Source organism: Neolamprologus multifasciatus, chromosome 2 (genome assembly GCF_963576455.1).
Source record: "Neolamprologus multifasciatus chromosome 2, fNeoMul1.2, whole genome shotgun sequence".
Classification (NCBI taxonomy): Eukaryota; Metazoa; Chordata; class Actinopteri; order Cichliformes; family Cichlidae; genus Neolamprologus; species Neolamprologus multifasciatus.
In genome coordinates, this window is record NC_140440.1 from 4,721,050 (window position 1) to 4,744,467 (window position 23,418).

The 23,418-nt window shown below is 41.9% G+C and overlaps 1 protein-coding gene across 6 annotated transcripts in view; it reads left to right on the forward strand.

Moving 5' to 3' along the window:
* Positions 1–23,418, forward strand: part of LOC146523865 (protocadherin-1-like) — a 219,002-nt gene that overhangs the window by 129,221 nt on the left and 66,363 nt on the right. For 4 of the 6 annotated variants that reach the window (XR_014876173.1, XR_014876174.1, XR_014876176.1 and 1 more), the window contains exon 5: positions 1–23,418. This exon is cut by the window's right edge. The exons of the other annotated variants lie outside the window; for them this stretch is intronic. The gene's annotated coding sequence lies outside the window, so the exon portion shown is untranslated. 6 annotated transcript variants of the gene reach the window in all.

Genomic DNA, 23,418 nt, shown 5'->3' on the forward strand with positions numbered 1-23,418 from the left:
ACAGCTTGGAGTCTTGTTTGTGGGCTTTTTGGGTTTGCGTCCATCACCAAAAGTTGTGGTTTGATTCATATGTAGTTATACCCAGTCAGTAGTAACACACATTTATACTATCTATTTGATTTTCTCTTATCGTGCTCATTCAAACAAATATTTGTGGATGCAAGACAAAAGTTATTTTTCAAAGTCCAGTCACACAACAAGGACAGGTCCTTGAGTCTGTGGCTCTTCCAAATGAAGATGTTTCTTAGTCCAACCTGCAGAGCTCTGATGGCTCTGTTGTTTTCCTGTAAGTGAACACAAAACTGAATCTGAATCCCTGCAAGATGTGATGTGGGCAGTGATTCAGAGAATGAATGAAATGAAAATGAATTAGAAGGAAGAAAGACTAATAATTTCATTTGTAGAGCACTTTGACAGTGATAGAGAAAAGTAGACAGGAAGCTGGAGAAGGAGGGGGAGAACGATATGGAGCAAATGCCCTGCGGAGGACTCAAACACAAGAGGCTGCAGGAAGAAGTTCAGCTTTCAGGCCATGGGGTGCATGCTCTGCCATGTCAGTTACAGGTGTAGCACTGTGCATTAAAAATTCCCCACTTCACATCAACTAAGAAAAGGGATTGTAACTGACTGCTTCATGGTGAGGATAATGCCCATCACTAACCCTTTTAAAATGAGAAATTGTTGTCTTTTGAATCAAATGAATGAATCAAATCTTCTGGACAGAATTTCCAAATACAATTAGAGTGAAAAACAGGATCTGAAGAGTTTAGATGGGTATGCTTAGAGCTTCAGGTTACAGTGACAGGATTTGCATCAAGCAAAAAATACACGATTAATCATGCGCTCTTGAGTTGAGCTAAATCTTTTGGGAGAATTGTGATTGCGATTGTGGACTGTGATTAATGTGTGCCCTTTTGCCTTGACCACGCACTCCCAGCTAAAACAGTTAGAAGCAGGACAGCATATAACTCAAAGGTCTATGTAAGTGTGCAGTAACATGCACATGAGTCTATATTAAGGTTCTTATCATCTGCAGCCAGTGGTGTCCCAATTTATTACTTTCTCAGCCACTCTAGGCCTGTGATGGACTCAACCTGTCCAAAGTGTACCCTGATAGCTGGGCAAACTCGAGCATCCCCCCCAACCCTGATTGCAACCTGCAACATATGTTCTCCAAGGTGAGGTGTATTGCTTCTAGCCAAATTTTAAACCAAACTCTGAACATAACCTGCTAAAGATCCGATTATGTGAGAGCTGCTTGGCATAAGTTACCAGAGTAAATTTAAAAGAGAGCCACCTTTGTAACATTAAAAACTCTGTAGGGTGGACATGTCTTGTTAACCGATTAGTCTTCTCTTGTAGGAAGCTTCTCTGGATAGTCCAGAAACCTGAGCCCGGATATTAATCTTGATGTAAACAGTGCCAGACAGCATCATGTAAAACATTTAAGCCCTGTGGTTTGGAGAAACATTTAAACTCACACAGTCTAGTCCATATAATTCTTTGCTCTTTTACATTTATCAACCGAGTATTTAATACACATCTGCTGATTAATCTGCCAATTTCTCACAGTTTTCCTGACCTAAAGCTAAAGTTTAAACCTACACATTTGTTTTCTCCCCAGTCAGATATAGGACAGCTGGAGAGGAATCTTCCCTGCTGGCAGATTTACATATCAGTTATATTCTTCAAAATAAACACAAACCTTTGTTATCCTCACCGCTGTGAAAGTGCTACTGCTGTGTGGCAGTAATTGTGAAGCCGTACAGTAAATTATTACTATATTATATGCTTCTCTTCTTCACTGGAGATTTTCAAAACAATAAGTACTGCATCACAAACAGTGATGCACAGTGTGCAGTAGATGTCTTTTTTCTTTTTTTTACTGTCATGCTGTTTCAGATTCAGCCTTAACACTTAGCATGACGGTATCTCATGCATTGCTATATGTTAGGCAATGAAAAAATGATGTCTTTGTTTTTGATATGTTCGCTTCAAAGATGGAGACCTGCTGCCTTCAAACTTGACTTCAAACTGCCTTCAAACTTGCAAATCTGTTTGCGTCTACATCAGATGTGTGGTGCCAGGGGCAGTGCTGCCACCGGCCGACTGCACAGGATCCACACATCAGATACGATTCTCTCAAACACATATTGGACCAGATCTAAATGAAGAAAATTTCTCATTTATAGCGTAGTGTGCAGGTGTTGCACATGTTTGACAAAATCGTGGTAGTTTAGATAGATGAGAGAAGGCTGAAGAAGAATCAATATGTTTATGACATAAAGATGAATCCTGCTGGAAGTACGTTGGGTCCTGAGAACTGAGGCTCAGGTGGAGCGCAGGATTTACGAAGAGAGTTGCTTTACTGTAAACTGTTCCTCCATATACATCTGAAACCTATGTGTAATAGCTGACATTTACACCATGTAGAAGAACACAACACATTATACTGTCATATCACAAACCATCCATGTGTTAATAAAGATGCGTAAATGTGCGCATCTCTGAGTTTTTCTGCTGTGAAACTGAATTAGTGTTATTCACTGCGATTGCTGTCTCAGTTCGAGTTAGAAAGCCTTGCTATGAGGATGTCTCATAGGAAATGTTGCACACACAGCTGGTGGTGCACCTGCTGTGATGGGCCGATAGAGAGGAGCAGCCACACTCATGGATGAAAAGATCATCCCTAACATGACCAAAGATTCACAGAACTTGTAGTTCTGGATTGCAGTCCATGAGGCTGTAAAGCAATTTTCAGAGCTGAATCGTTTTCACATAGAAAGTCTGATGAAATGGAAACAAAGGGGACAGCACGCCTCCGTCCCTGCATGGATCATTGCTCAACCTCTGGGTGACCAGTGGGTTGCTGTAACTACTAGCAGTCGGCCCCAGACAGGAAAAAACAATTCAGCACAACTACTGTGTTTTCTTTGTCATACGGAGGTCGCTGTCCTATTTTTACACTACTGTGACTGAGGACTTATGTATGTTTCACCAGTGTTATTTATCACATAGGAGCTATACATTTAATTCAACTAGAATATAAGGCACAGCAGGCAATGTTCTAAAGCAGGGGTCTCGAACTCCAGGCCTCGAGGGCCGGTGTCCTGCAGGTTTTAGATGTGTCCTTGATCCAACACAGCTGATTTAAATGACTAAATTACCTCGTCAACATGTCTTGAAGTTCTCAAAAGGCCTGGTAATGAACTAATAATTTGATTCAGGTGTGTTGACCCTTGGTGAGATCTAAAACGTGCACGTCACCCGCCCTCAAGGTCTGGAGTTCGGGACCCCTGTTCTAAAGAAACACCAAGGACTAGCAAAGGCCTACTGCCACAAAGAGATCCAATGTAGACACAAGAGGCCATTTTCCAAATTTGCAGGTTTGAGATGAGCCCCGAAAATATGTTACAACACATGAAAAGGTTCATTGCTGCAGGTTATCTCACAAACAAGATGAAACATAAGAAATTAACCAAGGAACAGCAACACTGAACAACAACAGACCCATATCTTCTGTCCTACTGGACGTGGTAGATGTCAAAAGCTGTTGTTGGCTTCAGCCTTGTTTTAAAATGAGTGTGCAGGAAACACTAAAGAGTCAGGAGTACTTATATTGCACTTGCTAGCTACAGATAAAATCTGCTGCATGTTGATAGTCATCATTTCAGCCAGCAAAACCATCATCAATCGGATAACAATGGGATGTCTCTGTGAAAGGCTGTTAGTGATAGTTCTTAGAAATGTAGCAGTACATGTTCTCAGATGTTAAGCTGAGAACATCATTATTTCACTTCTCTAGAACCTAATTGGCTCTTCAAAGGAAACTCTGCTTGCAGCAAACATTAAATATCAAACAGACTGCGTGTACATGTATACATGTATATGTACACAACCATACACGACCTAGAAAATACAAGACCAAAAGTGAGCCTCCTTTTTGTTGCTTTTTTTCAAGAAGCTTTCTTGAATGTTACGTTGAAGGCAGCTGGACGTCTTATGTTCATGAAAATGTTTCACCTCTCATGTGAGGGGCTTTGAAGAATGGTCACCCCAACCCTGATGCCTTCAACTTAAGCACTTAAGACTACCGTGGCCTGGATGACTGAGAACTTGCAAAAATAAGGAGCTTTCCTGCTTGCAAAGGGTTAAAACTAAAATGAATTGTTCAAAAGGTGACTTTGAAGGGCCATGACGCATCTGTTATTCAGCACAGCAAAGTAAATTTTTTTTAAGAAATGATACATAGGTGACTAACCACTTACACTTCCCTGGTTTACAAAATGAATGCAGCATCCGTCTGCTCAGAACATTCTGTGCAAGATCCAAATCAAGCGATTCTTTCTGTTCTGCTCGTTTCTCTGATGTCACAAGGAGCCATTTGACCCCACAACGTGACCCGAACCTCTGTCTGCCCCACAGTTGGGTTCATCATCATGAAATTGCGCCTCCCATCCCACCTCACATCATGGCGGCTCGACCCCGAGATGAAGCAGAGCAGCCATGAAAGAGGGGACGTACAAGGGCCTTAATTCATATTCATCTGCCAAGTCACCGCTCTGTGCTGCTGCCGAAAGGGGATCAGAGTCCACTGGCTGATCCAGCCAATTAGGGAAGCCAGTGTGAACAGAGGGCAGCGGGAAAGGAGGTCTGGATGGGGTTCATGTGGGCCTGTTGTCACAGCAACACAAGCTTTGATGTTCCTGTTTTATTGTGAGGGAGGGAAGGAGATGAGAGCAGACAAAGAGCAGGGGGAGGTCACCGCAAAGAAAAGCGATGAAGGTAATTGGACAAGATCTGTGACAAACATAAGAGAGGGCTTTTCTGTCAGGTCTGCCCCCTTCACCATCCAGGAAGTCAACAGCCCGGTGACGTCTGGGCCCCATTTGGCCCCGAGCCTTTATTTTGCAGGATTTTGCTCAGATCATGGGGTTTCAAGAAGGAGAGACATCAGGACTGAACAAAAACTGAAGGCTAATCTATGCTGACCCCCCTGCTAATCTACTTATTTGGAAGGTATTAACATAAGGATCCTTCCAAAGTTAATAAGGTTTTCTCCCATCCTACCTACAACACAGCAGGAGGACGAGGAGCCGGACGCAAAGCGCCGACCTCCCCTCGGTGTCAACATCAACAAATATTTTGTTTATTGTATTGGGAACATTCATTCATCAGTAACACTGTCAGACACACTGTTGTCTCCAGCTTTACTTTGTTTGACCATAACTTGCTACCCACATGACTTTATCAAACCTTGTACGTCTTACAGAGTACTAAACATATATATTCTTACATATCTTTGAAATATAATATTTTACAGATACAAAATGATGCCCGCTTCCTTTCTCGCTCTGTTACTCTACAGCAGCTGCTGAAAGATTCTCTGCATCACTTCTCATCAAATCTAGAAAAGTTGCTGCCTAACAAAACTCGTAAAGAGTTCCCGAACAGAAAGCGACCACAGAACATGAATAAGAATAAAACAGATGAGAGCAGGAAACTCATAGCAGCCGACAATTTCAGCTTGATACATTATGCTGAAATATATGGATGGAAAAGTAGGCAAAATTGAAATGGGGAAAAAATGCACAGCTGCTTTATTAGAATGTGACAAAACCAGCAGCCAAGCAAATGGAAGGAAAACTGCGTGCGATATGAAAACGCACAATGGAGAGATGAAATATGTGGAGTGTGAAAACAGTAAAAACGTCTGATTTGTGCAGAATGTAAACGTTGCATCTTTGACGGGATGAGAAAAAAACCCCTCTGTTTGATACAGACGAGGAAAAGGATGAAGAATTAAACTGAGACGGAGGGAGGAGGTCAGAGAGGAGGAGGAGGAAAAAGGTTTGAATGAGGGGAGAAGAGACAGCGGACGGAAGGATTAGACGGACGCTGGCAGGTAATCCTGGAGGAGGAGGTCGTTAGTCGGGATCGAGCTAATTAAAATGTGATTTGTGCTACAAGCAGCTTACGGCCTGCTGCACGAGAAGAAACATGGAAGGAAAATGAATAGGACGGGAAAAGAATAGACTCCTGACACTGGGAAGCCTAATGTCATTTTTAAATGACAATATTGTCCTTTTTCTCCCTTCCTGTGTATCCACAGAGGGATGAGCATGGAACTGCTTTCGTTTCATAAAACAGATGCTCATCACTTTTATCAATCATAATCATAACCTCTCTTTTTTGGCTCTCGGTTAATTTACTAATTTGGAATCTTGAATATTCTTTATAGAGATTTTTTTTAAAAAAAAGAAGGATGCTTTGCCATGTCACAAATTGGAACTTTTCACATTTGCTTATCGGTTTACCAGTGAAAAAGTAATAAACTAAAGTAGCAAAATATTCCGATAAATTAATAACAGGCCAATAAAGTCCCTACATCAACTCTAAAATTGCCTGTGAGAAAGATGCAGACCTGCAGAGCCTGTCCAGGTAAACTTCACACCATGTCCAGTTTGAGGCGAGATAGCCTCGAGCTCCCCAGAATCAAGTGCGATGGGAATATTACACAACAGATAAATATCAAGAGGAAGCTTTACCACCGTCGCATATTCATTTTCATCAGCTGCTGTTTGATAGAATCCTCCTCCTCCTTCATTTTTCTTGCACTCCATTTTTCTCGTCCTCCTCCTCCTGCTCAGTGAGGCAGTAGGATATTGGATTCAGAAATGTTTCTGTGTTGTATTGATTTCTGCTTTCAGTTCAGAGCTGCTCAGACGGCCTTGACGCCTGTCTATTTTTCCCTGTGTACATTCAGCGTCTTTTCTCTATCTTTTCTTTTAATGATTTATCAGTTGTGGATTTGCACTGTGAGGTCCACTGTTAACCAAGCTAATAGAGGCTGGGAGGTCAAAGGTGATGCGTCATGTTACATCATTTCCACAAAAATATCTGTATTTCAGACCCAACCAGCCGAATGTACTGCGTGTATCCAAAGGCTGTAAAATGCTACAATAAGTTGATCGCACGTGGCAGATTTGCTACGATGATTCTGATTTCCATAGAGCTGAAACAATCAGTGATAATAAAGAGTGAGCGATGAAGGATCTGGAGATTAAAACAGACCTTTTAGTGCAGGTTTAATTGCAAGCTAGGCTGACAGAACAAAAACATGGAGAAATCAGACTCAGTTTTTCGTTGCTCTGCTGACTGAAGTAGAACGATCCAGTTGTTTTCTCTGCTGTTTGGATTTGGCCGAATGAGCCTGTGAGATTTAGCTAAATAGATTTAAAAATATCCTTAATCACACTCTTGGCATGTGGGGACTGTCAGAAATAACATTAAAGCGAAGGGAAGTGTACTAAATGGAAGCTGCAATGCTGTGATTGTCCTTTAATGGACATTTGCTAAAGTGTGAAATGCTTTTGAATCGGTCCGTCATCATCACAGTCGTCCATAAATAAGCACAATGAGCACCGCTGATGAGGCGTCCTGTTGAATTAGCCGCAGCAGGGAGCTCTGATAGACAGACACGCTGACTGATTCAGGTTCGTTCTGTGAGGCCGGTTGGCCGGCAGTTTACGGTGAATCCGCTTCCTGTGATCCGCTCGCCGTGATTGGATTAAGCCATCATCCGAGGCAGATGATCTGCCCATCCACCCACACAACAACAGGCAGATCCCTGCCACTTCCCCCTTTCCATAAGCAGATTTGACAGACAATAGTATTATGTCTCTACCACATGTCTTTCATTAATGCGGAATAGGGTGGGAGAGCAGGTAGACAGTAACCGGGACAGACCAGAGCAGCGCTGTGATCTCTGCCAAGGAGATCCAGACCCCAGAACATGAGTTTCTTCCATATTTCTCAGCCTTTTTTAAGGAAAACAAAACAAAAACATTATCGGTTAAATTTGTCCAGTATAATGATTATAGCTATTTTTTTCATGATGCTTTGTGCGGGCTACATGTACTATTTCATTTTCTTTATACATTTTATGCGTGCATAAAGTAGAGCAATAACCACTCTGACCAGCTTGGAGGTAGCCTGGCTTTGTTTGCACATGCACGTCTGACAGGATCTGTGAAGTGATGAAACAGCCGTCCAGTGGTTTGTAGTGCAACATCGTCTCTGCTTTTTGTCTTTTATTTTCTGGTTCTGTTTCAGGCTATGTGTGGTGGATGTCAAACACACAGTTGAGTTGTATGTTTTGCTTTGATGAATTAAAGTTACATTTTATTTCCTGGGTCACCCACAGACCCAGAGGATGGACTGTAAGCGGCTGTCAATTTGCATCGTTTTTTTCTCTTTTCTAAAGCTAACATTAGGAGCTGTTGTTGATACAGTTAAAGCTTTACCAGTGATTACACTTCTATTAAATTTCACCTGTTGGTGCTGCATTGATTGTTTCGATCAATGACTGTTCTTATTCAGAGAAAGTAGATAGGCTGCAATAGGAAAAGACTCTAGAACGATGGTGGTGCCTCAGTCTGCCGTGCAGGCATAAAAATAGTGGGTGCTACCTCCAATAGATCCTGCATGCTCTGAGCATGCTCAGATCCTTCCATAAACCAAAGTTTAGCAAACAAGGAGAAAACTTTAGAACATAAAAAAGAACAAAAATCGATGATAACACTCAGCAGCTGCTGCAGTGCTTAGGCCTGCAAAGGTGTTTGGACACCCAGCATATGAGTCTGACCAACACGAGGACTCAAGCAGTGAGACTGCAGCCACAGCATGTTAACATTTTCAACACCTCAACAACCGAGCAGCGTTTGTTGATTCCGAGCGTGCTCGGTGAGCTTCCAGCTGAAGGCCGCCTCTTTCATGGCCTCGGCTGCAGAAAATCCCCAGATCCAGCAGAGAGCTTCAGGTAGGACAGCAGGTCCCAGTGGTGGAAGACAAAGGGGAAGGGCAAAGGCAGGAGAAAATGAGAAGCAGGACGAGAAGCCTGAGAATGAGATGTTTGAAAGGAAGAGGGTGTGAGGAGGAGGGGGGGAAGGTGAGAAAGATAAGAAGACATATTGAAATGAAGAAAAGGCTTGAAAAGACTGGGATAATGATGATGGAGGAGCAGCACGAAATGGATGAAAAGCAAGAGAAGGCAGAGCAGGAAAGCAAGGAGACAGGAAGAGGAGAATCAAAGAGGTGAAATGAGATAGAAGTGGAAGAATGAAGGAAAGAAGCAGCAAGAGGAAAAAGAGATGGAAGACGAGTCATTGAGCCATACAGAAAGAAAAAAAGCTGGGTAATTATCATGATGAGGAACAGGAATAAGGGAAAATGAGGAAGAGATGGAGAGTGATTATATATGAGAGAGAGGTGGAAGGAATAAAGATGGATGTGATGGGAAAGGAGAAAGATAGGTGTCAAAAGAGTGGGACGTAACAAACCAGGAAGAGAAGAGGGAGGAAAAGAAAAAGAGGAGTGAAGTACAAAAGCAGCAGAACCTGGAAAACGTGCTGTAAATTTGATTATTTGGAAAGGGAGGAGAAAATGGAAGAAAGAGTAGACTAGAAGAGGGCAAAGACTTGGAAGGAGAGGGAATCAAAAGGGGGGCCTCTCCAGTGTTTGAGTCCAGAGTTTGTTTCTCTTCTCGCAGCTCATCTGCCAGCAGGAGGCGCTGGTCTCACCCTGGATCAGACCATCTGTTAGAGATTTGGCTGCTGACCCTGAAATTGCCCCCCCCCCCCCCCCCCCCAACACACACTCACACTCATAAATACACAACCAGGACCTCTGTTGGAGTTCATTTGCAGCGACAAGCATCTGAACATATGGCACCTGCGTGTCTGTGCATCTTTTCTTATCTTCACCACTTATGCACATCAGCTGATCTGACTCATCTGTTCATCGCTGCAGTCTCATCCCACATCAGAATACTGTCTCCTCTCATGAAGCCTCGCTGTTGTTTAAGGTCGCTGTCTACGTTTTATGTAAGAGCTGTTCTTGGTTGTCACCTGTATGAACGACGAGTGGCTTGCCTCCCCTCGTTCCTGTATTGTACACTCCTGGCACAAAGTTGTTGTTTTTTTTCATGCACTTTGGATTCTTCTTTTTTTTTTACATTTCTATAATATAGTGAATAACAGTCACAGTCAATAACAGATGTTATTTTCCGGGCAAATTACTGATTACTATAGTTTTACCGCTGCCAAAACATTTGTGCTCGTCTGTAGAGGTCGCAGGACGTATGGCACCTACTACAAGAGGAGAAAAATAAGATCTGCCACTGCTATAAAAATTAGACACAAAAATCCAAACAACCTTTGTTTAGGATGCTATGGGAGTTGAAAAAAGGTAAATATCAGTGAACTCCAGCCTCCTGTCTGCTGACCGACTTCATGACTCTGTAGTTTCCTGACTTTCTTTTTTCCCCCCATCATAACTATTGCCACTAGTGGGCACTGTCACGTGAAAACATTTTGGTGAAACTGATCTCGTCTCAGGAGAGTGATTTTTAAAAAGTAATTTCGTCTGTTTTCGTCTGTTTGTGAGATAAACTGTGATATCGACTGCTGTAGTCTGTATATGTATATTCAACACGCCTGTCTGTGCACACACACACACACACACAGACACGCACACAGTCTCTCTAATGTCAGCACTGGTTAGCTGCAGGAACATCCGTCATGCTGCTGGCAGGCTGCAGCATCACTAAGGACTGGAGGTCAAAGGTCAGAGGTCAGGGTGGGAGGCAAGGACAGAGCCCAGGGCCTTGCACACACAGTTGCATACATGCGCGCACACACACACACGTGCACACAAACACACACAAGGCGTTTGTCCCTGATGTTGTGGTCACCTCCCCTGCAGCAGAACAGTGTTTTCTCCCCCAGAGGACGGCAAAGTCAAAACTCGACAACCTTCCCTCTCTTTTCCTTTATTTGCCTCCTCTGTCCTTTCCTTCTCTCCTTACCTTTCATCTTGTTCTTTATTTATTTTCCTCCTCATATTTCATTTCTTTTCCTATATTCGTCCCCTTCCCAAGCTTCTCCTCCTACCTCCCTTCTTCCTTCTGCGTGCCTCCATCCACTTTTTTATTTGGTTCCTTCGTAGCCGAGGCTCGTTAAGGTCGTTAGCTGCCGCGTGTGGTGGAACCACACTGACATCCGCCTCTTTCACACCACCGCTGTCTCCAGAGAGAGCAGGGAGAGCCGGGCATTCCACCACAGCTGTCCTGCCAGATGTGCTTCAGCTCTTTCTCTCTGTAGTCAGAGATTGTTCTGTGTTCTGTAAACTTTGGTTTGCACTGACAGCTGTCGGTGTTTGCCTTGAAGGACACAGTTATATCTGTGTTAGGAAGAAGCACTGGAGGTGTGTTTGATTGTTAAGTTATTTGGAAAAAGAGACATAGAAACAGCTATAATGTAGCATCACAGTGGCTGTAAATATATATCATTTATGTTGCACTGGAAAAGTTCCGCAGCCCTACCAACAAAAATCCAAACCATAGCTGATGTAAGGTTTCCTGTTCATGGTTGTCCCCTCGAGCAGTGCTGTGGTTCTTCCAGAGCTGATGCTATTTTCAGCATCTGCAGATCACGCTGGAGCTCCTCTTCGCTCCCTCGAAGGCAACTTTTCATTTTGAATTTCATTTTGGGCAAGAGTACCCAGTTGAAAATGTGGTGAGTGAGTTGTGTTTCAAACTGGTGGTTTCAGTGGGCTGTGGACTGATGACTACACACACGGGAAGAATGACTTTGTTTGGAACTATTTTCAGTGGTGGATTGATACAGTGGTCTAATGAGTTTTGCTGACAGTAATAGGGATCATGGGATATGTAGTTGTAGATGCTGTTAGATCCCTCTTTGTACAGTTGACACTGAACAAAACCATAGCAGTGAGTTTTGTTGTTGCATTTGATATATATATATATATGTGTGTGTGTTTATGTGGTGACATTCCTCAGGTAAGGAAGTCATGTCTCACCAAAGAAATGCACAAGGAAATGCGGCTGTGTGTGTGTGTGTGTGTGTGTGTGTGTGCATGTACACGTTTGACGCAGTATGTGTGTCTCTGTTTGTGTGTGTGTGTGTGAGTTTGTGAATTGTTTCGTTCAGATATCTCACCTTTCTGACAGGAAGTCAATTTCCTATTTGCAGTTTGTTCTGGCAGCGATTGGTCCGGTCGGAGTTGATTTGTCTTCATCAGAACCAATCAGATCTCCGCAGTGAACAACTGATTGATCATGTGACCTCCGGGTTTGCATCGTGTCACAGACTGATGCGGCTTTATTCTCCACCTGTACCTTCGCATCTGCATTTCGGATGACTTTAACGATGTGTGTGCGCGCACGTGTGCGATTACTCGTGCCTTCCTGCAGTGAAAATCTATCGAGAGAAGAAAGAAAAGAGCTTGTCTGTGGTAACTGCAACCTCTGCTATTCATCGCTGTCATTAGAGCATCTGAAGCCGCCATGTTATTCTGTTTTCTGCTTCTCTCATTGTGTTTACTTGTGTGTGTGGATGAAGTGGTTCAACTGTCTCGCATTCAGCAGTGATACAGCAGCTATTTTCTCCTCTGTGCCTGACCTAATTGTGGGCTCATTCGACCAACTGCTGAGTTTGTTTGGACGCTTCTTTTGCGCTCAGAGCCCCTACTTAATGTCCATGCAGAGCTCATTAAAGCACAGAAACACACACACACACACACAGATAAGTGACTCCTGGTGGAGACAAGATGCACTGTGTATAAACAGTTTGTAGAAATCAGTCAATCGATAAATCTTAGCAAGGAAGTATTAAAACAAAAGTCATCTAGCTTTTCTTTTTATGTGCTTGTTTGCACACTACTTTGTAGTGACATTTGTGAGCCTACAATCATAATAGAACACATCTTTTAAGGATTTAAGCGAATGCACTGGCATCCAGGTTGCTGTAGGTGCGACAAATTTGCATCCTGTAGAGAACTACCGGACAATAAGGTGACAGCGGTGGCAGTTTTAGCAATGACAAGACATAGTTCATGGATTCATCTACTGCACTGTGAAAACTGTGACGTTTGAAGTGCACCTGGAAGTTTTAGTGCAAGTTCATTGATCTTCTGAAATAAACAACCCTGAAGAGGATTGTGTGCAAGTACACACAGTGAAATGTGTCCTGAGCTGCTCCTTGGCTGTGCAAAACATTATAAACAAAAAGTACATTTAAATTAAAACACTGAAAATGTACATTGTGCAAATGGAATGTTAAAGTGTGCCATGTTAGCACAGCAATATATAGACAGAGCAATGCAAGGAGAATAAACAAAAGGGCCAAAGTAAAGCAAACAGAGTAACTGACCAGAGTAATGTAAAATGGGATGGATGGATTTAAACACTATCATTTGACAAGGGTTAAATGATAAACATTGTTTTGTGGTTTGATGTTTAAGACCTACAGTTTTTAATGTAATCCTTTTTCACTTTCGATTCAGCTCGGTTTTATTTATACAGCGACAAATCACAACAACAGTCGCCTCAAGGCACTTTATATTGTAAGGTAGACTCTACAATAATACATACAGAGAAAAACCCAACAATCACATGACCCCTTATGAACAAGCACTTTGGCAACAATGGGAAGGAAAAACTCACTTTTAACAGGAAGAAACCTTCAGCAGAAGTTTTTTTTTTTTCATAAGTCCAACAGACTTCATAAAAAAAATCCCAGTTATTTATGGAGCAAAGGGATGTGTGGGTTTTTTTTTTTTTTTTTTTTTTTTCAAATGCACACGTTTGGGTTTTGGATCAAATCCAAATTAAGGCCTTATACCACACTTACATACTGTATAAGTTAAAAAAAATAACCCTGCTTTCATCCACATGTACAAACAATGAACCCCAGAAATAAACTGAAGTGTCTTTGGGTATTCTGTCCCTCACTGTTAAACTTTTGTATTTATGTCAAGCAGAGCTGTAGCTCAGAGAAGCATCAAAGTCAAGCACAGGCTCATTCCTGGCAGATTAGCCCCTCCCAGTGTTTGGTACACTACTGTCTTAAATCTCATTTTGTCCCTTAAATATCACAACATTATTCCACACACACATGTCATTAGTAAGTACTTACTTTTAGATTGATATTCATGCACTATTTGAGAGTTTAGAATCAAAAAACGTAATTTAAAAATGCCATCACTGACTGCAAGAATAAGATACGACACGTGCATTAACCACCTTAACGCTGACCCTGAATAAACGTAAACCCTCATATTGGATGATAATGCATTGACTCTGAATCCTGAACAGAAATCCCATAATGCCATGAAGTCATTTCATACGAATATATTTTCACAGCAAAATGTTCTGCAGTATTCTAGGGTAAATCCAGTCTTTCAGTGTGACCTCTATAAGAGATACAATCAATAAAGTTACCTTCTTTAACCTGTTGTCTGACATCATAACCAAATATTTCTGATGCTGCTTCACCTGCGTGAACTCAATTAATCAATAACATTGGAGCCATTATGCTCTGACTCAATCACTGTTTCACAGGATGCTCAAGTGTTCGATGTGAAGCATGAGTCATCACGCTAAGCGCTAAGCGCACACACAGAGCAGGATTTCTTGTGGCCTCTACACGCTTTAGATAACAGAGCCACTGAAGAGGAGGCGTTCACATTAAAAGGATTGGGCTGGTAGGGGTTGCCGTGGTGACCCCTGCAAAGGCAGCCCTCCAAAAGTTTCATCTTCCTTTTTTTTTCACATAAAAAGATTTTTTCCGTTTCCCTTTTCTTTCTTTCAAAACTGGAGCGCGAGACGGTTGAACTCAAAAAGCTCGAGGAGATCAGACGGAGAAAGCAGCTGCCTAGACGGCAGCGGTCTGTGAGGGAATCGGGAAGTAAAAAAAAAAAAAGAGTAAAGGGAGACGAACAAAGCAAGGTACGAGCTGTACCGCTGCCGCAGGGTCACAGTCGGTCCCGCCCCCAGACTGTGTTGTCTGTTAGTGAAAGGCGTCAGTGAGGTCGCAGCTCGGCTCATTGTCTGACTTCACTTTGCAGCTCAGCTTCAGTGCACATCCACACACAGTAAATGAAGAGCTGGCTTTGTATATTTGTGTGTGTTTCTGGGGGAGGAATAGAAGGGGGGAAGGTGTATTGTAACATTGTATTTGTGGTCACACATGAGAAGATGTTGTTCACTTCCTGTTTCCCGTTCTTGCTAATTTAACAAGAAGGCTGGGCATGAAAGAGAAGAGCTTCTGAGACACAAGAAAAGATTTCCTGTCCTGCAGAAGTCTTTGGGAAACACTTTTCTGTTGAGTTTATGGACTAAGTCACTGTTTTGGTTCATAAAAAAATTAAGTCTGTTTGGCATGCTCATTGGCTAATGGTATAGGGTTAACAAATCATTATACAGACACAGGCTTCAAAATGGGACTGGAAACCATGGGTGATGCCGTGGTAGCTACAACCATCTTTTATGTCATCTATGAGTCACACAGAAACAGCTTCAACCCACAGACCAAATATAAACACTAAATATAGCCACTGCGATGCCATTTAGTTGTGTCTGGAATGTGATCTTTGATCATATTCGAGGAGAAAATAGATTGGCAAACTGTCCTCTAGTGGCCAATTCACTGCATTTACCAGCATTCCCACATTGGCTTTATATTCCTTTCACGAGTCCTAATTTACTACTCCAATTGTCTGGTCTGCAAATTAGTATTACATAAAGAAACAGAAGACGCAGAGATGGGAACTGATGTTCAATTTACTGAACTTAAGAGAAGTTCAATGATGAATGAAAAGTTACCCATACTTTGCTGTCTGGAACGTTTTGCACAATACTCTACTGGCAGCTCTCAAAAAGTTCGAAATGTCAAAAATATAGAAACACAAAGAACGTGGGATCTTCCTTTCATTCATTTTCTATGAGAAGTACCGAATCTCTGGAAAGGAGAAAAAATACCTCTCGCTGTGGGAGACGAACATAAACCGATTGACAGTCGACATCTGATAACCAATCATCATCTCGTTTTTTTTTTTATGTGCATTAAAACTAATTTACTTGAAGAATATTTCTTAATATAACAGCTCATAATGAAAGAGAAATAACAAACATAGACAAGAGTACTGGGAGGCTAGAGGCAGGTGTCAAAAGCAAAAGAAAAAGGCTCATGGTGAGAGGCTGACACTTGCTGACACGATTGTTTAGACAGAGAAAAGGATGTGCAGCAAGTCAGGGTGATTAAGGATAGATGTGGAAAGAGAGTGTGCTGAGAACATGTATTTTACACGTATTTTAAAGGGCTGATGAATGAAGAAAATGAGAGAGAGGATGGATGGAGGACAGTGAATGAATCAGGATGGATGCACAGGATTATTAAGGAGGAAGTGAGGGCAGCGGCGAAGAGGATGAGGAGTGAGAGGGGACACCTGTGGAGGTATGGAGATGTCTGGGTGAGAGGGCAGTGACCTTTTAAACCACATTGTTTAACAGTCCTGCGAGAGGATGTGTGAGGAATGGACAACAAGATTACCAAGAGCAAGCCTGATGTGCAGAACTGTAGTAACCACAGAGGGTTAAAACATGACGCTATGCGAGTACATTACTAGTAACGTTTGATTGGTCTTGAATTCCCCCCCCCCCCCCCCCTTTGGTCGTCAGGCTCTTTGATTCACTCTCTTATGGCTCCACCCACCCTGCAGGCATGTGCTATAATGACTTCAATACTTCTTATCATATGTAAAAACTCTACTAATAGGCTCAAGAAATGGCTTCCGCCTTTACAGCGGGGCATCTGAAAGTGTCCCCTAAATCATGTCCAGCTTTGTCTCATCTCACTCTGACTGGCTGAGTGTCCGTCTGTCTGTCTGCCATCGAGTGTTTGAGGAAAAAAGAAGCTATAAGTCGAAGTGGGAGCAGAAGAGCTAAAAGTGATTTGACCAAAGGGAAAAAAAAGGAACGGAGAAGAAAAAGTGGAGAAGCGAGAGAAAGCAGAACACTTAAGAGAGAAAATCGACTTTGAAAAATGAGAAAGAGGGAGCGACGGGTCAGAGCTGCACCAATAAAGCGAAAAGAAAGATAAAAGATTCAGCCTTGGCAGGAGAAACTGAGGCGTTTTCCTGAGAGCTCTTCAGCCCGGTGGACACATCCAGCTTCCCTCTCCGCTCTCCCACAGCCATTTAACTGATTTAATTCTCCAAAATGGAGTCTCTCTGTCAGTCTGAGCCGTTTTTTTCTCAGCTGTCACATTTGAGACGCTCTCCTCAGCCTGTTCCACAGTAAATCTGTTTAACAGCAGCACATAAAAACACACATAAATTCAAAGGATGAGCTACGTAAAACAGCACAACAAGTATGCCAGAACCTAATAAAGACTGCAATACAGCTGACTACTGACAGCGTTATCCAATGCAATGCAATAAGCTAATGCTAACCGATGAGGTACTATGGGCAGACAGGCTGCAGACGACACCAAGAAAGGCTCAAGGCTGACAGACGGCGAATATCTGATGAGTCAGTCAGAGCTCAAGTTAAATTTAAAGCGACACGGATAACTGGCCCAGTTCTGAAAAAAGTCCAAATAGGGGCATAATATGGAAATATTAGTGGGAATGTTAAAGGAATATGAAGATGAAAATCTGTTTCTGTGAGAATGTTGCTCTGCTGAAAAACATTCTATGGGATGGTGGTCTGCGCATGAACAGGTAGCTGTGTTGCGGCATGCACCGCAACCTTGCAGGTTAAGTCTCCATTTGGAGACTCGTCTGTTCAAAGTAAACATTTATTTGTCTTAAAAAGTGAAATCTGTCAGGTTTGGGACTTTGTGTTCAGGCATTGTGTTTCCCACTAAGCGGGTAAAAGTTTACTTGTCTGCATCATTACGTTTTAAGGTTTGTTTGAACCTTTGCATGTTTGTGGCGATTTAGCTGGTCCCCTCTTCTTTACTTTCTATATTTTGGAAATTAAACCTCTGGCGGTTTAAGTCTCCGCATGTTGCTGGCAGCAGTTCTTGCAAATTGAACCATTTAGTGAACTAGCAGTCAGACCGCAGGAGTGCGGCACGTCGAGTGCAGGACAAAAGGACAGTTTAAAAAGGACAGGCCACTCAAACAGTCAGCAGACCCCACATGTGCAGTGTGTTTATTCTTTTGTGGACAGTGTGAAAAGGAAGCCTGGAGCTGTGAATAGAGCACACTGCTGGATAGCGACCATTGCATTATCACAGGCCTGACAGACAGAGAGGGGTGTCGCGCCACACTGCCACTTTACTTACCACTGAAATTTCTCCTTTATGCTTCTATACGGTGCTTTTCATGCAGGTACGTGCCTTTCCGCCTTTTTATATTCTCCATTGTGTGCTCCTGCTGCTGCTGCTGGAGACTCACCGGCTGGAGAATGCGCAGGCTAATGCAGAGAGCTCCTCTGCCTGTGTTGAGGCTGTGTTAAAAGGGGTCTTTATGTCAGTTCCCTCACCATCTGAAGTCCTGAGAGAGCCTCGGGGACACCAGAAAACAGACTGCGAAAACAGACTGCGAAAACACTCGGTAATTCATATTCAGCGGCTCGGTTTTGTGGGTAGATTTGCCTTTGATGTGATTCCCATTGTTAACCTGCTCATATAATAGGATGATGCTCAGAATTTTTCCAGGAAGAAATGATGATGATGACATCAAATAGTGCTTCAGTATGCCTAGCCTTGTGACCATATTATATAATGTGCGCTAAATAATACACGGCATATTTCACAGGTTGAAGTTTGAAGATGGTTCAACTTCTTCAGTCACGATTAAACACCAAAAATATGGTTTGATAACTTGGCCGTACTCTTGTAGATTTCTTAAAGGTATTTAGAATCTCACTTGCAGATAAAACATAGATTTCACATCACTTCATTTCCTGTTTTTATTAAAGTATGCGTTAGGTCCCCCTCTTATGTCCAGACTGGGTATATACATCCCTCCATCTGAGTCCTTCAGCACTGCAGACATTATTTCTCTTTATCATCACTGTTGAGTTTAATTAAGCCCCCGTTCCCCCCGATGCCTCCACACTCATCCCTGAGAGTGTGAATCAGCTGATCAAACCTAACGGCTGGTGGCGTGGCGAATGGGGAAGTTTATCCACTTTGCATATTGCCCAAGGGTTGCAGGTTTTTTTTTTTTCTCTCCATAAAAACTCTTTGTTTTTTAAATTATTTTCTTAAAAGTGGGTCTGTATTTGACAGTCTATTCTGACACCTTGAATTTTGCTGATCAGCTTTTTACCTCAACAGATGTGAGTGTCCTTGTTGGAATGTCTTTTATTTGATTCCTCACATTTCTTTATGAGTGATCTTTCTTTTCTTTTTTTTTTAACTTTGCAGCAATTTTTAAATACCAACATTCTTCTGCAATCAAAATGGACATGATTCTGTAGTGGTAATCATTGCACCAGCTTTTGAAAAGCATAGTCTGCATCCACGTATGCGTGATAAAATAAAAATATGCAAAGATATAAACGAGATCTGGTCTCGGTCTGACTGAAGCAGTGCTGAAACTGTGGTTTCATGTCCTCTGGGAGAAACAGAACCCAGCATGTATACTAGTGTGACTGGGTGATTTGTGGAGGCATCGTTAATGCCGACTGATATAAACTGGCTTTGGAGCAACATCCAGATGACGATGATGTTTTCTTCAGGAAAGCTTTTCTTATTTAAGCTCTATGATCCTAAAACATGTTTGATTTTTTTTTTAAACATCATGCCTTTGTAGTACTACCTCAGCTGCTAAACTACTACCTGCAGTCCAGACCTGTCAATACTGATAACATTTGCTGTATTATCAAAATAAGAATACTACAAAGAAGACCCCAAACTGCTCAGCAGCTGAACTCCTGCACCAGCCAGCAGCTGTTAACAGAGATGCTGGAAGATTACCCAGCTTATTGATGTTGCTCGTATAATAACCTTGGGTTTAAATGACATGCAAATCATTGTTTTCTGTTTTACTTACAGTAATAAAGTCATTAAGTTCTAGTTTTAGCCAAGGGTGATTTTTGTGTGTTATAAGCTAGAGCTAACAGGGATTAGCTTAGTTTAACCTAAAGACTGAAAACATCTGGAAGCAGAAAATTCTCCACATTTGCTATTTTCGACACTTTTTTATATGCAAATAAAAAAACTGAGTGGGATTAAACCTCTGAAGCCAAACTGGTTTTACATTTGGATTATTTCATAGATTAATCAAACTGGATGTTGTTCATACATTTGCCACAGTTGTGGGATAGAAACGGCTCTGTGTGCAGCACTCGATGGAGTCATCCGCCGCTTGTTTTGGTCTTTCTGTTTTTGAAAGTGACCTCCTGCCTGCTCTCGCTGCACAGTGACCTCTGACCTCCTTTACTGAAACAGGAACCATGTCTTCATGTTGAAAAGAAAACAAAGAAAAGAGGAAACAAACACCTGTGCGCACTGACTGCATACAAAGTAGCTCTGGGTAAAAACATATAATTGTAAGTCGTCCTTGAAGGATAAACACATATTTATCATTTTCACAGCTTTTATTAGAGTAGAGTAGGACAGAATGCCGATATTGTTCCGTATCTTTTTCAGAGTAAAGCAAACAAGAGGACTGCGGAGGTGGCATGTGCTCGTTCTCAGAAATCATTTTCTCACAATTTGCTGGAAGGCCAGAAAACATATTTATAATATTCATAACTATGACACCTGGTCTTTGACTTTCAGCTTTCTGCTGTTGGACTTTTCCAAGTTATGGCAGGAATCTTTCTAATTTTATTTAGTACTTCAATTGCCGGGCCTTTTTGTCCTTCTGGTTAACAACTCAAAGTTAAAGAACAAAAGCAAAAATCCACAGCTCTCCTCTCTGGAATATTTTCAATAGCCTTTAGTCGAGGTTTGAATGTTTGACTGTTTGAAGCTTTGTTCTCAGAGGAAGGCTGGTGTTGAAATGCTCGAGAGAGTTTTGTGTTTTTAACTTGCTCTTTGAACAGATGGATTGACTTAAGGCTTCATAACCTCTCTCTGTGAACAGAACCTTGGTGTTTGTTTGCTCAATGAAACTCAATTTATCCACAGTAAGCAGCAAGGGCAACTATCTTGACTTTATAAACTCATAAAGCGCTGCATGCTTAGTCTGCACCAAACTGGAGGACAGAACTTTCACTTTGCGGTTCAACAGCCTGATTAGAGGCTGTGACACAGCCCCGCGATGCCCCACGATCCACGTCCCGCTGCGGTATTTATCCCTAATGGAACTGTGCGTTACTTTATTGTGAGCACGGTATATCAACTTGGATGGATCTTCCATCAAACAAACCTTGTAAATCATAATGATTTTGTGAAAATAGTCTACTTTGAAGAGCTTACTTTGAAGAACTGTTTTCTTTTGTTTGTACCTGAAATGTGTGAGTAGATGGAAAGAAACATCCCATTTTATCTCATTGATAACTTTATCTCATGATAACTGCAATATAAGGATAAAAAAACTGAGGCTAAAGTTCTGAGCTGGACTCAGATGACTTTTCCTTTCTGTTAAAGGGTCTTCCTCCTCCTGACTGTGATGTATTCGTATTTTATCGCCAGTTTCAATATTTTGAATTTATTTTAATTTGTTGTTTTCCAAGCTGAATTTCTAGTGGATACTCATTTCTTTCTTTTTAAAAAAAATCTAATTTCTGCTCTTCTATCATTTTTTTTTTATGTTTAATGACATCTTACTCACTGGGTGATTTTTTTTTTCCCTTTCCATAACCCCCTTGGTTCTCTGATTGGAGGGCCACTCCAAAAGTGTAAAGGAGACATATTAGGTCAGGGTGGCTGATGTGTATGTGGCGCATCCAGTTTTGTGGCTCCAGTACAGCCACAGTCTGATGACCAGTGAGCACCTCCTCTGCTGTAGTTTGAGTTTAAGAGCCTTGCTAAAGGGCACTTTAAATGAAGTGAGGACAAGTGGCTTTCTGTTACTTTCCACGGGCAGATTTTTCAAACCACGCCGCTAAAGATCATCTGCACACATTGCACGTTGCATTGTTATTGAGCAACGTGTAGTTTTGCACAAGCATCCAGTTTTGAAACGGTCCTTTTATAGCTTTGATAAAAAGCTAAGAAAAATGGCAGCTGTCCTTTAAATGCTTGTCTTTTAAACACAAGGTTCAGTAGTGAGCAGCTTCCTGTTAGCTTTTATCACCTTTCACAACCTTCTTGTTCAGATGGTGGCAAAACAGAAGGCTACCTGTGAATTTAGAGTATTTTAAGGTCAATATGCAAAGATTGAGAATGAAAATCCAAGCTCAAGGAATGTGTATTTTTTTATTAATATGTTTTAATCACTTGAACATTTTTAATTATGATTTTAAAATGTCCTTAAGGCTTTATTAGTTGCAGAAGAGAAATATTTTCTGTGTTTTTTGGGTCATTTTAGACACTTTGCCACAAAATTCTACGGGTCATGATTCATACCTTTGGATAGACTGAAATTCACTTTGAACAGAACATAACAGGGAAATATAAAAAACAGTTGATCTGTTTTAAGCCATTTAGTAAATTCTAAAATATTTTTACTGACTGATTCTGAGCTCGGTGTACGATTATGATTTTTTCAGTCTAGGATTCCACAATTAAATTAGAAAGAACAGAGTTACATGTTAAGCTAAAAGACCAACCTGCCTGATTTAGAGCTACACATTCCAAATTAAAGTCCTATTTATAGACTCATGCGGCTTAAAGGCCAAGATCTTCTACACCTTTCAGCACTTGTCAGGTCTTCAGGCTTCAGGCTCTATGCTCCAAACAACACTCGTAGCATTTCGCATTCTCCCGCATAAATGTTAACCCATGCTAAAATTACATACAGTATCTGCCTCGGAGCCTTGTGTAACCTAGCTTTGATTCAGCGCTGTTGTGACCCACTTCTAGATCAATGACATCTGGAGGAGGAGAAGGTGGCAGGGAGGAAGGGAGGGAAGGTTGCTGGGAAGTGCTGATGATGTCTAACAAACGCGCCCAGCGGGAGGTAACCTCTGGAGCAGGTAGCGTGGAGGAGGCGCTAAACGAGAACGATGTCCAACTGTGTCTTTCATTATGAACAGATGCTGCCATGATGGTAGGGAGGAGGATGAGGAGGCAGAATTCAAGAGGAGGAACAGGGAGACTTCCTCCTTAATTCAAGGAGGAGAATGTATTAATAAAAAGGAACGCAGAGGAAAGAGCAGGAAGATCAAGGAAAAGAAAGGGGCGCGCGAGGTGAAGAAGAGCTAACAATCCAGAGGGGGAGCTCTAGGAAAAGACAAAAAATGTACAGAGCAAGAAAAATAGAATAAAAAGAAAAAGAGAGAGATGAGGAAGACCTTACTTAGAAACTGTAATCCCTGAAAAGTGCAGCAGCACCTCTGGCCATGGATACATGCAAGTCTTTTGTGTACACCTTAAATGTCGCACTTCACTACTGTTAAAATCTAAAGTCAATGCCAGATGACAGCACACTGCAGCCAGTTGCTGCAGCATGTGCACATGTGTGTGCAAGTATGTGTGCACGTGTGGGTCT